Below are 15,033 nucleotides of genomic sequence, written 5' to 3'. Positions count from 1 at the left end.
ATGTAGAATATATAACACCACACAGATAATGTATAATATATAAATAAATGATGGAAAGCAGCATCGTACTATACAAATACATGAAGACCAAGACTGTCGTTCAAACCACGTGGTGTAAGTGTCCCTAGTCTATAAATCCAACTAGATTCACACATTAGAAGCTTAAGTGATGGATTACCACCCTGAAAAAATGGCGGTACATGATCAATGATCATGTACCGGAGGTTGGCCATGTTATGGCAAGCCTCTGCAAAGTGTCGTGCAACGGGATGTTCGCTCTTACCGGGTTCAATCGCGGCACAAATGGTAAAATGATGTGCCGCCATTTGCTCTCGTAAGGTTCTGTCGGTTTTGCCGACATAAAATAATCCGCAAGGACATTTAATAAAGTAGACAATAAATTTTGTCGTACACGTGACCTTATGTCTGATGAAAAACTTTTTACCACTGTACGGATGGCAAAAACTTTCACCAGCTATAAGATACCGACACGTAACACAATTGATACACTTGTAGCACCCATTCCGTCTACTCAAAAAATGTTGTGTACTTGCTGCGCTACACATATTCATGATGTCCGTTTTAACGACCCAATCACGAATATTGCATCCCCTGGTATAACAGGGCATGAGCCTCTTATCCCTTAGACTAAGATCATCATCTGAACGCACAGTGGGCCATAACTGTTTGGACACTGATTTTATAGCATTACTTGAGGTGTTAAAGTGATTAACCCACGGCATGTGATTGTCCAGAGTATCCCTCCTAGAGGACTGCAATAAACTGTTGCGTGATTTTCCCAGTGCTTTATGTTTTGCTGACAGTAAAGAAGGTAAAGAGTAACCTCTAACCAGAAATTTCTCAATCATAATGTTGATCTGGACTATGGCATCCTCTTTATTACTACAGATTCAACAAGCTCTAAGAAATTGAGAAAAAGGGAGTCCATATTTAAGGGGTTTCGGATGAAAGCTACTCGAGTGTAGCAATGTGTTCCTATCGGTAGTCTTAATGTGCAAATTAGTGGATAATTGCTAATTTTGAAGCTTGACCACAACATCAAGAAAATCCCATTACATTTTCTTATGATATCAGTGATTGATCATCAGTTTTCTTGACTTTGTGGTTAAGCTCCAAAATCATCAATTATCCACTAATTTGCACATTAAGACTACTGATAGGAACACATCGCTACACTCAGGCACCAGAGCCATTTTCTTCTGAAAGGTGTGCTGCCCTAATCTCTTTCTCTCTCTCTATATATATATATATATATATATACATAGAGGTTATATATATATATATATATATATATACATAAAAAGTATATAATATATAGACGTGCAGTGGTGTCACTCGATGGACTTGCTAAGCAGAATACATACATACTGGGTCCACACCAGCGTGAGCTTTCGGATTTATTAATTAACTGTTTCTGATAAAGGATATATCATTTATCCCCTCCTACAGCCCTGCCCACACCCCCAGAAATGCCACCCCAATATTAAAATATGTAAATAAGGTGCCAATTCCAAAGATATCTTTCGTATTTCAATTGGTATCAAAAATTGCTTAGTGTGTACACTCAATTTCATTTGTCAGGGCTCTGGGAAGTTCAAGCGAAATTGCTCATCTTTCACATTGTTCATCTTTCACATTGGTCATGTCTTCTAGTGTATAGGGCCCTTTAGTGTTATGTGGCCATATTATTGAAAAAAATCCTGATGTAATGAAGGATTTCCGGTCTACTACTAGGAATCCTAAATTCTGTGCTCTAAACCATTACTGTACGTCACTTATTTTTCATACACATTTACACCCATGTCAACTTTTATGTATATGCATGCTTTATATAACCTTATTGTAAATGTATTTATTTATTAACAGTCTCTTATACAGCACAGCACATTCCGTTGCACTTTTCAATTGGAAGCAACAGTATTAAAACAAAACTGGATAATAACAGACAGTCACAGAGGTAGTAAGGCTCTGCTCACAAGCTTAAAATCTACAGGTAAATAGGCCTTAATTCACAAGATATTAATACACAAAGATAGGTGTTATCTATTGCATAGTGGTCCATTAGATTGCAAATGTTCTTGATAGGCTATATGACATGGTCACACAGCAATGTTGGCCGTGAAAGTGAAAAAGAGAAAATATGTGAGGACGGTACAGTGGAGGTTTTATTGGATAGGAAAATTTATTAAGGTTATTTTTGCGGTTTCCGAAATTTGATAACATTGCCTGAATAGGTGAGTTTTCAGGGAACACTTGAAGATTTGGAAACTAGAGGATAGTTTTATTATGCATCGGAGGGCATTCCACAGAGTAAGTGCAGCCCAAGTAAAGTCCTGCAATCGTGAATGGGAGAAAATCTATGAGAGACGTAGATCTTGCAAAGAGTGATGAGGTCAGGTTGGCCGATATTTAGAGATAAGCAAAGATATGTACATCCAAGAGGAAATGACAGAGATGTATTCAGTGACATGGACCAATACACATGGTGACAAATCTGGGGAGGATAAGTAGATTTGAGTATCATCTACGTACAGATGATACTGTAATACAAAAGAACTGATTCGTTTTCCAAGAGTTGTTGTATAAACTGAGAAAAAAACAGAGAACCTAAGACTGAGCCTTGCAGTACTCCTACTGATAGAGGTAGCGAAGAGGAGATGGATTCAGAAAAGCGTACACTGAAAGAGCGATTAGATATATATGATGAGAACCAAGAAAGGTATGTATCCTGAAGATCTAGGGATTTGACTGTTTGTATAAGAAGAGAGTGGTCAACAGTACCAAATGCAGCAGAGAGATTTAGAAAAATAAGAAGTGAGTAATGGCCTTTAGACTTCGCAGTGACCTGATCAAAACTTTAGTCAGTGCTGTCTCTGTGGAGTGTTGAGAACGAAAACCTGACTGAATTGGTTCCAATAAGTTGTGTGAATTAAGAATGTGTATGAGTCGAGTGTAGGCAAGTCTCTCAAGTAGCATAGAGGGGCATAGGAGCTGAGAGATGGGATGGTAGTTGGAGATATTGTAGTTTGGATCTGAATTTTGTTCTATCAGAATATGAGTAATCACTGCATGCATGAACAGTGGAAAAAAGATACAGTAGATAGAGATTACAGATTTTAGTTAAGGTTGGGATGAGCTTTACATGTTTGTGAGGGTATAGGATCAAGAGGAGAACTACTAGAGTAGGAGGATGAAAAGAGTGTTGATACTTCATCTTCATTTGTGGTAGGGTTTTGGTAAGGAATTAAGCAGGTCACTGGCTGTGGAAGAGCATACCATTTAATTTCATATCTTATCAATCTTGTCCTTGAAGTAAGAAGCAAGATCTTGTGCATTGATAGTGGCTGGTGGTTTGGGTGAGAGAAGGTTTAGAAGTAATTTAAATGTATTAAAAAGTTGATTTTGGGACTGAGATATCAAGAAGAACTAGTGTGTTAAATGCACAGAGGAAGCCTGCAGTGGAAAGTATAACAAAAGCTGAAGCAAAACACTGAGGTTTCAACAGTAATAATAATAGTAGTAAACACAGGCACATGTTCCTACCCACACTATATATATATATATATATATATATATATATATATATTTACATATATACACACACACACAAACAGAAAACTCAGCACTCACCAAAGCAAGCTCACTTATTCTCAACACATCAATAAATAAATGATGGGGGTTTAGTTAGTGAATTGGCCAATGTATAGAAGCCTGCAAACCGATCGCCATTGTACCCCGCCTTCATGTAGGTCCTGCACTATTACAAAGTCTTAAAACCTGGCAACAGTTTCACACATCATATGCCTGCTAGGTTTAATGTGCACCTGCCACACACCTTATGGCTTTTAAAGGTACACTAGGTACACTAGTCACCTGCTAATAGATTACTAAGGAATAGCTGAGACAGGTTCAGAATAATAGAGTCTACATAGCGGTGCATGTGTACCTTTAAAACTAGTACTAGCATACCTTTATTTAAATATATATATATATATATACTTGCAGTTCAGTCGGCACTCTTAGATTAAATAAACACAACTGGCCTCCGTGCAGCGTTTTCAAAATATCAGATACAGTACTCCAAGATAAAACGGCACTGGACGCAAAGAATATGAAAATGAGATGTATTGCAACAACAACAGCTGTTTCAGGGCAGCAGCCCTTTCCTCAAGTTAACAGCAACACTACCAACAAATGGTAGTGTTGCTGTTAACTTGAGGAAAGGGCTGCTGCCCTGAAACAGCTGTTGTTGTTGCAATACATCTCATTTTCATATTCTTTGCGTCCAGTGCCGTTTTATCTTGGAGTACTATATATATATATATATATATATATATATATATATATATAAAACTAGAGGCTGGGTGCGAATAAAAAGGACTTGCATCTTGGATAACACAGAATATCAAAGATTTGGATGTGTGTAACTGCCTTACCATTTTATGCCATGATTTTGCAGTATGCAGACAAGTTTGAGTGTGCTAGCAGTTTACGTTAATAGAACACTGTCCATGCAATAAGAGTACTCTGTATGGTTTGTAGTGACTACTGGTGTGTAGTTGATGAAAATTGTAATATGCAAGAGAAAGGTACCCCCATAGGTTGATAGGGCGCAGAAGGTGGAAAAAGGGGGAGACTCCTATTTGTGCTACTCTAACACATTGCTGATTACTGCATTATATGACCTTTAGATGTTTATGCACATTACTGATTGTTCAAGTTATCCTCTGTGCCATACTTGCCTACCTGACCCTCTCCATGAGGGAGAAAATGCTCTGCTCCTGGACTTTCCTGGTAATGTGTGATTGCCATCACCTGTGGTGAAACATCTTTCTTATCAATTTACCACAGGTGATGGCAATCAGATTACCAGGAAAGTCCAGGAACAGAGCATTTTCTCCCTCATGGAGAGGGACACGTATGCAAGTATGCTCTATGCCTATCTTATACATGTTTTCATTTATTGATCTCAATATGTTACTTTTTAGATAAAATGCATAAAAGCAGTATCTATCCAGGACCCTTTTAATAAATGTACCAGGGTATTTTTTGCAACAGATCTGTGTGATACATTCCTGTACTGTTTGTGGTCTAAGCTTGCATTGGGCAGATAGTTTCAAATCTCACTCTGGTGTACCTGAACCTGTAAACACCCAATTAAGAGCATGTCATGCCAAAACGCAGGTGGATGCACTGATGAAAAGAGAGTCACACTGTGAAAAGCATTGCAAAGGAGAGATTTAAATACACACCATTACCCAGAAGGCTTGAGTAAAGGGGTGTTACAGTAATAAAAACTGTTTGTAATATTCAAGGACATGACTGTTTAACATAACTAGTTTTACATTTTAGGACTATTGTGCAGAGGCCAGAGGGTGCAGGGTCTGACTTTCGAGCCAATTTTCGATTGGTGCATTTTACTGAAGGTAGTAGGGAGACTTTATATTTCTTTGGAGGTATAAATTAATGAGATGAGGTAAACACAGAAAATAAAATAAATAAAAATCTATGCATATGGTCACAGCTAAAGACAGATACATGCCTCAAAAATTATTATGACATGCCTGCATTTTTACCGCCACTCCCATGTTAACTCTCCCTGCATATAAATCACTCTGCATATAAAATGTCAGCGCATGTGTGATCGCATAGGTACCTTGGCATGTGCGCAGTGCATTTGCTGAACATGTGTAGTCTGCTGATAATTGCTCCATTGTGAAAACATCAGCATTGTATACACATATGAATTAGGCCCTGAGTTTAAACAATGAGAGAGATTACAGGACTTTCCTCCTATATAGTATGTGCAGTTACAGAATAAGCCACTGACAACTGCAGTTTCCCGGTGCTCTAGTTTGCTCCCACAATCTCCCCCTAACAAATGGTAGGTTAATTAGCTTCTGACAAAGAATAACCCTGTATTGGTGTCCATGTAGTTGGAACAATAGATTGGAAGTCCCACTGGGGCCTGGATTTATGTGAATGACAAATACTCTCTGTAAGAGCATTGTTTAATAAGTGTGCTCCACATAAATAAATACACAGAGGGAAATTTATAAAACCTTACAGAGAAAAAGAAAGTGGAGAAGTTACCCATAGCAACCAGTCACTCTATCATTTATCTAGAAAGGTCTATAAAACGACAGAAGCTGTTTGCTTGCTATGGGTATCTCCACTTTATCTCTCTCCAAGATTTGATACATCTACCACTTTGTGAATAACACAAAGTAGAGAAAAGCCCTGTGTTACGCAAAACAGGGCATGTCTCTGCTACATAGATAGACTCCATTATCTGGTGACATAATTAGTGATGAGCGGGTTCGGTTCCTCGGAATCCGAACCCCCCCGAACTTCACCCATTTTATACGGGTCCGAGGCATACTCGGATACTCCAGTATTGCTCGGTTAACCCGAGCACGCCCGAACGTCATCATCCCGCTGTCGGATTCTCGCGAGATTCGGATTCTATATAAGGAGCCGCGCGTCGCCGCCATTTTTCACTCGTGCATTGGAAATTATAGTAAGAGGACGTGGCTGGCGTCCTCTCACTTTGTTTCAGAACTTTCAGGGGGCTGCAAATATCTTTATTCTGGGGACCAGCAGTATTATAGTAGGAGTACAGTGCAGAGTTTTGCTGACCAGTGACCACCAGTATTATACGTTCTCTGCCTGAAAAACGCTCCATATCTGTGCTCAGTGTGCTGCATATATCTGTGCTCACACTGCTTTATTGTGGGGACTGGGGACCATCAGTATTATATAGGAGAAGTACAGTGCAGAGTTTTGCTGACCAGTGACCACCAGTATTATACGTTCTCTGCCTGAAAAAAAGTCCATATCTGTGCTCAGTGTGCTGCATATATCTGTGCTCACACTGCTTTATTGTGGGGACTGGGGACCAGCAGTATTATATAGGAGGAGTACAGTGCATAAATTTGCTGACCACGTTCTCTGCCTGAAAAATGCTCCATATCTGTGCTGCATTGTAGAATATAGTAGGAGTACAGTGCATAAATTTGCTGACCACCAGTTTATAATATATAGGAGTACGGTACAGAAGGCCACTGCTCTACCTACCTCTGTATCGTCAAGTATACTATCCATCCATACCTGTGGTGCATTTCAGTTTTGCAGAGTTTGCTGACCACCAGTATATAATATATAGCAGTACGGTAAAGTAGGCCACTGCTCTACCTACCTCTGTGTCGTCAAGTATACTATCCATCCATACCTGTGGTGCATTTAGTTTTGCACAGTTTGCTGACCACCAGTATATAATATATAGCAGTACGGTACAGTAGGCCACTGCTCTACCTACCACTGTGTCGTCAAGTATACTATACATCCATACCTGTGGTGCATTTCACTTTTGCACAGTTTGCTGACCACTAGTATATAATATATAGCAGTACGGTACAGTAGGCCACTGCTCTACCTTTCCTCTGTGTCATCAAGTATACTATCCATCCATACCTGTGGTGCATTTCAGTTGTGCGCAGTATATATAGTAGTAGGCCATTGCTATTGATACTGGCATATAATTCCACACATTAAAAAATGGAGAACAAAAATGTGGAGGTTAAAATAGGGAAAGATCAAGATCCACTTCCACCTCGTGCTGAAGCTGATGCCACTAGTCATGGCCGATGAGATGCCATCAACGTCGTCTGCCAAGGCCGATGCCCAATGTCATAGTAGAGAGCATGTAAAATCCAAAACACAAAAGTTCAGTAAAATGACCCAAAAATCAAAATTAAAAGCGTCTGAGGAGAAGCGTAAACTTGCCAATATGCCATTTACGACACGGAGTGGCAAGGAACGGCTGAGGCCCTGGCCTATGTTCATGGCTAGTGGTTCAGCTTCACATGAGGATGGAAGCACTCATCCTCTTGCTAGAAAAATGAAAAGACTTAAGCTGGCAAAAGCACAGCAAAGAACTGTGCGTTCTTCTAAATCACAAATCCCCAAGGAGAGTCCAATTGTGTCGGCTGCGATGCCTGACCTTCCCAACACTGGACGGGAAGAGGTGGCGCCTTCCACCATTTGCACGCCCCCTGCAAGTGCTGGAAGGAGCACCCGCAGTCCAGTTCTTGATAGTCAAATTGAAGATGTCACTGTTGAAGTACACCAGGATGAGGATATGGGTGTTGCTGGCGCTGAGGAGGAACTTGACAAGGAGGATTCTGATGGTGAGGTGGTTTGTTTAAGTCAGGCACCCGAGGAGAAACCTGTTGTCCGTGGGACGAATATGGCCATTGACATGCCTGGTCAAATTACAAAAAAAATCACCTCTTTGGTGTGGAATTATTAAAACACAAATGCGGACAACAGGTGTCAAGCCATGTGTTGCCTTTGTCAAGCTGTAATAAGTAGGGGTAAGGACGTTAACCACCTCGGAACATCCTCCCTTATACGTCACCTGCAGCGCATTCATCATAAGTCAGTGACAAGTTCAAAAACTTTGGGCGACAGCGGAAGCAGTCCACTGACCACTAAATCCCTTCCTCTTGTAACCAAGGTCCTGCAAACCACACCACCAACTCCCTCAGTATCAATTTCCTCCTTACACAGAAAAGCCAATAGTCCTGCAGGCCATGTCACTGTCAAGTCTGACGAGTCCTCTCCTGCCTGGGATTCCTCCGATGCACCCTTGAGTGTAACGCCTACTGCTGCTGGCGCTGCTGTTGTTGCTGCTGGGAGTCGATGGTCATCCCAGAGGGGAAGTCGGAAGACCACTTGTACTGCTTCCAGTAAGCAATTGACTGTCCAACAGTCCTTTGCGAGGAAGATGAAATATCACAGCAGTCATCCTGCTGAAAAGCGGATAACTCAGGCCTTGGCAGCCTGGGCGGTGAGAAACGTGTTTCCGTTATCCACCGTTAATTCACAGGCAACTACAGACTTGATTGAGGTACTGTGTACCCGGTACCAAATACCATCTAGGTTCCATTTCTCTAGGCAGGCGATACCGAAAATGTACACAGACCTCAGAAAAAGAGTCACCAGTGTCCTAAAAAATGCAGTTGTACCCAATGTCTACTTAACCACGGACATGTGGACAAGTGGACAAGTGGAGCAGGGAAGACTCAGGACTATATGACTGTGACAGCCCACTGGGTAGATGTATTGCCTCCCGCAGCAAGAACAGCAGCGGCGGCACCAGTAGCAGCATCTCGCAAACGCCAACTCGTTCCTAGGCAGGTTACGCTTTGTATCACCGCTTTCCAGAAGAGGCACACAGCTGACAACCTCTTACGGAAACTGAGGAAAATCATCGCAGAATGGCTTACCCCAAATGGACTTTCCTGGGGATTTGTGACATCGGACAACGCCAGTAATATTGTGCGTGCGTTACATCTGGGCAAATTCCAGCACGTCCCATGTTTTGCACATACACTGAATTTGGTAGTGCAGAATTATTTTAAAAACAACAGGGACGTGCAAGAGATGCTGTCGGTGGCCCGAAGAATTGCGGGCCACTTTTGGCATTCAGCCACCGCGTGCCGAAGACTGGAGCACCAGCAAACAGTCCTGAACCTGCCCTGCCATCATCTGAAGCAAGAGGTGGTAACAAAGTGGAATTCAACCCTCTATATGCTTCAGAGGATGGAGGAGCAGCAAAAGGCCATTCAAGCCTATACATCTGCCTACGATATAGGCAAAGGAGGGGGAATGCACCTGACTCAAGCGCAGTGGAGAATGATTTCAACGTTGTGCAAGGTTCTGCAACCCTTTGAACTTGCCACACTAGAAAGTCAGTTCAGACACTGCCAGCCTGAGTCAGGTCATTCCCCTCATCAGGCTTTTGCAGAAGAAGCTGGAGACATTGAAGGAGGAGCTAAAACAGAGCGATTCCGCTAGGCATGTGGGACTTGTGGATGGAGCCCTTAATTCGCTTAACCAGGATTCATGGGTGGTCAATCTGTTGAAATCAGAGCACTACATTTTGGCCACTGTGCTCGATCCTAAATTTAAAACCTACGTTGGATCTCTCTTTCTGGCAGACACAAGTCTGTAGAGGTTCAAAGACCTGCTGGTGAGAAAATTGTCAAGTCAAGCGGAATGTGACCCATCAACAGCTCCTCCTTCACATTCTCCCGCAACTGGGGGTGCGAGGAAAAGGCTAAGAATTCCGAGCCCACCCGCTGGCGGTGATGCAGGGCAGTCTGGAGCGAGTGCTGACATCTGGTCCGGACTGAAGGACCTGCCAACGATTACTGACATGTTGTCTACTGTCACTGCATATGATTCTCTCACCATTGAAAGAATGGTGGAGGATTATATGAGTGACCGCATCCAAGTAGGCACGTCAGACGTATTCTGGCAGGAAAAAGAGGCAATTTGGAGGCCCTAGCAGAAACTGGCTTTATTTTACCTAAGTTGCCCACCCTCCAGTGTGTACTCCGGAAGAGTGTTTAGTGCAGCCGCTCACCTTGTCAGCAATCGGCGTACGAGGTTACTTCCAGAAAATGTGGAGAAGATGATGTTCATCAAAATGAATTATAATCAATTCCTCCGTGGAGACATTCACCAGCAATTGCCTCCAGAAAGTACACAGGGACCTGAGATGGTGGATTCCAGTGGGGACGAATTAATAATCTGTTAGGAGGGGGATGTACACAGTGAAAGGGGTGAGGAATCGGACGATGAGGAGGAGGTGGACATCTTGCCTCCATAGAGCCAGTTTGTGCAAGGAGAGATTGATTGCTTCTTTTTTGTGGGGGCCCAAACCAACCAGTTATTTCAGTCACAGTTGTGTGGCAGACCCTGTCGCTGAAATGATGGGTTTGTTAAAGTGTGCATGTCCTGTTTATACAACATAAGGGTGGGTGGGAGGGACCAAGGACAATTCCATCTTGCACCTCTTTTTTCTTTCATTTTTCTTTGCATCATGTGCTGTTTGGGGACTATTTTTTTGAAGTGCCATCCTGCCTGACACTGCAGTGCCACTCCTAGATGGGCCAGGTGTTTGAGTCGGCCACTTGGGTCGCTTAGCTTAGTCACACAGCTACCTCATTGCGCCTCTTTTTTTCTTTGCATCATGTGCTGTTTGGGGACTATTTTTTTGAAGTGCCATCCTGTCTGACACTGCAGTGCCACTCCTAGATGGGCCAGGTTTTTGTGTCGGCCACTTGGGTCGCTTAGCTTAGTCATCCAGCGACCTCGGTGCAAATTTTAGGACTAAAAATAATATTGTGAGGTGTTCAGAATAGACTGAAAATGAGTGGAAATTATGGTTATTGAGGTTAATAATACTATGGGATCAAAATGACCCCCAAATTCTATGATTTAAGCTGTTTTTGAGTGTTTTTTGTAAAAAAACACCCGAATCCAAAACACACCCGAATCCGACAAAAATATTTCAGGGAGGTTTTGCCAAAACGCGTCCGAATCCAAAACATGGCCGCGGAACCGAATCCAAAACCAAAGCACAAAACACGAAAAATGTCCGGTGCACATCACTAGACATAATAGATTCCAGCCTACTTAAAGGGGCAATTAAATACCTCATGTCTATTGAACACTGCATAATGAGAAAAGCTCCTGGCTTTACCTTACTTTATTTCCAGATCCATCCCTCTCTGCTGTTCTGCTGCTTCTCAGGAAAGAATCTTGTGGACTTGTTCTATTACATTGAATTCCCTGTATACTGATTTTTGACAAGGATAGACCATCCTTTTTTTCTAATGCTCTTTTAAGTTAAGCATTGCTGAGATTTTCCACATTGCTATTCTCATCAAGTTAATAATTACAGTACCTGTGACATTTCAGATGATACTTGTAAAACATTTGCGTTGGATCACTATTTAACTATAGACAGGGAGTCCCAGTTGTTACACAGAATGCGTCCTAAATAGGAGGCTGTGGGACCTACCCTTACAACTCATGTGTTTGACTGTATTATTTTCCACAAACTGGGTGGGATGCATTAACCCTCACCGGTACATACTGCCACACTTGATAATATTTGCATAAACCCTAACACAGAGGTTCTCAAACTCGGTCCTCGGGGGCCCACACAGTGCATGTTTTGCAGGTCTCCTCACAGAATCACAAGTGAAATAATTAGCTCCACCTGTGGACCTTTTAAAATGTGTCAGTGAGTAATTAATACACCTGTGCACCTGCTGGGTTACCTGCAAATCATGCACTGTGTGGGCCCCCGAGGACCGAGTTTGAGAACCTCTGCCCTAACATATGTTATTAGTAGAGATGTGCGGCTGGCACTTTTCATGTTTTGTATTTTGGTTTTGGTTCTAATTCCACTTTCGTGTTTTGGTTTTGGCTTTGGCTTGATTTTGCAAAAGCCATCCTTTCGTATTTTGGTTTTGGATCTGGATGATTTTTGGGGGGAAAACATAAAAACACCTAAAATCACAGAATTTGGTGGTAATTTTGATCCTTTGGTATTATTAAACTCAATAACATTCATTTAAACTCATTTCCAGTCTATTCTGAACACCTCACAATATTGTTTTTAGGCCAAAAGGTTACACCAAGGTCGCAGGATGACTAAGCTAAGTGACACAAGTGGAGGGCACAAACACCTGGCCCATCTAGGAGTGGCACTGCATTGTCAGACATGATGGCACTTTTAAAAACTAGGCCCGAAAGAGCACATAATACAAAAGAAGAAAAACAGGTGCAATGAGGTAGCTAGATGACTAAGCTAAGCGACACAAGTGGTCAGCACAAAAACCTGGCCCATCTAGGTGTGGCACTGCAGTGTCAGACAGGATGGCACTTTTATAAACTAGGCCCGAAAGAGCACATAATGCAAAGAAGAAAAAAAAAAGAGGTGCAATGAGGTAGCTGGATGACTAAGCTAAGCGACCTAAGTGCGCGGCACAAACACCTGGCCCATCTAGGAGTGGCACTGCAGTGGCAGACAGGATAGCAGTTTTAAAAACAAGGCCCCAAAGAGCACATAATGCAAAGAAGAAAAAGAGGTGCAAGATGTAATTTTCCTTGGGCCCTCCCACCTAGCCTTATATTGTATAAATGGGACATGCACACTTTAACAAACCAATCATTTCAGTGACACAACTGTTGCTGAAATGATTGGTTTGTTTGGGCCCCCACCAAAAAAGAAGCAATTAATCTCTCCATGCACAAACTGGCTCTACAGTGGCAAGATGTTGTCCTCATCCTCATATCCCCCCCTTCAGTGTTTACATTCTTATCCTCAAAGAGAAATAATATTCAAACAAACAAAACCACATCATTTAGGTGTCAGTGGACTGCTTATGCTATTACTTAAAGTTTCTGAACTTGATAATGACTTATATGAATGCACTGCAGGTGTTTAATAAGGGAGGATGTTCCAAGGTGGTTAACGTCCTTACTCCTACTTATTATGGACTGACAAAGGAAACAGATGGCTTGACACCTGTTGTCTGGATTTGTGGAGAAAAAATTCCACACCAAAGAGGTGGCTTTTTTGGTATTTTGCCCAGGCATGACAATGGGTTTCATTCATCCCACGGACAACAACTGTCTCCCCCGGTGCCTGATTTAAACAAACCACATCCCCATCAGAAGGTCTCGGGATTGCCGTCAGACATCTGCCCTCCAAACGCCTGGACATGCCTACGTTCGTCTCACCACGCCTGGAAAACGGTGAGTTGACCCCCTGGAACGCCTCCCGCCTTTCAGTCTTCTTGCAATAGCCACTGCGATCACTTTTTCTGCTGGCGGCGCCGCTGCCCGGCGTCGGCCATCGCTGGGCAACAACGCGCGTGCGCAATGCGTCCGCCGCGCATGTGCATTTCCGACCCGTTTGTACCGCAGCGATGAACCGCTGCGTGCGAATGGGTCAGAATGACTCCCATGGTTTTGCCCAACTGCTAACAAATTTGCTGCTGCGATCAACTCTGAATTACACCCAGTGTTGGGAAGGTCAGTCACTGGACTGGACTTATACAGCAGCACTGGACTTATGGCAGCACAGGACACCTCCACTGGACTTACAGTATGTAGCACAGGACACCACCACTGGACTGATGCAGCACAAGAAAGCACCACTGGAATGCACTTATACAGCAGCTCTGGACTTATGGCAGCACAGGACACAACCACTGTGACTGGACTGATGTAGCACAAGACACCATCACTGGACTGATGCAGCACAAGACAGCACCACTGGAACGATACAAAAGAGCAGGGCACCATTTCATGCACCACGCCACTTTCACGCACAGACACTGAGGAGACACGTCCTCTCGCTACACTCTCCAGGACTGGAGTGAAGATGGTGGGGCGGGAGGCGCGATATATACAAAATCCGGATCTAGCGAGAATCCAACACCAGGATGATAACGTTTTTTTTTCCTCGTGAGTCTGGCGGGAAAACCCGAGCCGGACTCGGATCCAGACTCGGATCGTGAAGTCCAGGGGGTTCGGATCTCAGAGATCTGAACCCGCTCATCCCTACATCTAAGCTATATATTGCATAAAACTGATGTGATTTACATTTTGTACATGAATAAATCCCAATATCACTTCAGAGGCTTCAGATTTCACCGGGCATGTGCAGTAGTACCAATAACTATGAATGATATTGCTAGAATTCTTGACAACAGTCTCAGGCTATGGTGGTGAATTGCCACAATCCATAGCAACAGACACGCCACTGAAGGGTACAAAATAGGAAAGAGAGGAACAGAAGCAAACTAAAATAGGCAGAACTGCCTCACAGCCCACAAAATGGCAACTTAGCACCCCTTACTTCCTGCCCCTCTAACCTCCCCATTAGACAAACTGCAAACCATTATTTAACCCTAAAACTCCCTGTTCCCTGGTTTGCAATCTAACACTTCCTACAGATGTGTCCTCATACAACACTGCTGCAGTCGCGCCAAACAGGAACTCTCAGTGCACCATGTCCCATGAGACTCTATTATCAATGGACACACCAGGAGACTGTGCTGATTAAGACAAATTTTGGCCAAAAAAAGACACCGAGTGATAACAGAGTTGGCTGCTCAATCATGCCAGGCATCACCCGCTGCA

General features: G+C 42.9%; 1 long non-coding RNA gene across 1 annotated transcript in view; it reads right to left on the bottom strand.

Moving 5' to 3' along the window:
* The window catches only part of LOC134949060 (uncharacterized), a 217,327-nt gene that overhangs the window by 93,711 nt on the left and 108,583 nt on the right, over positions 1-15,033 (bottom strand). The gene's annotated exons all lie outside the window — the stretch shown is intronic.

This window comes from Pseudophryne corroboree, chromosome 8 (assembly GCF_028390025.1).
Source record: "Pseudophryne corroboree isolate aPseCor3 chromosome 8, aPseCor3.hap2, whole genome shotgun sequence".
NCBI lineage: Eukaryota > Metazoa > Chordata > Amphibia > Anura > Myobatrachidae > Pseudophryne > Pseudophryne corroboree.
This window is presented reverse-complemented; position numbering and strand designations above follow the sequence as displayed.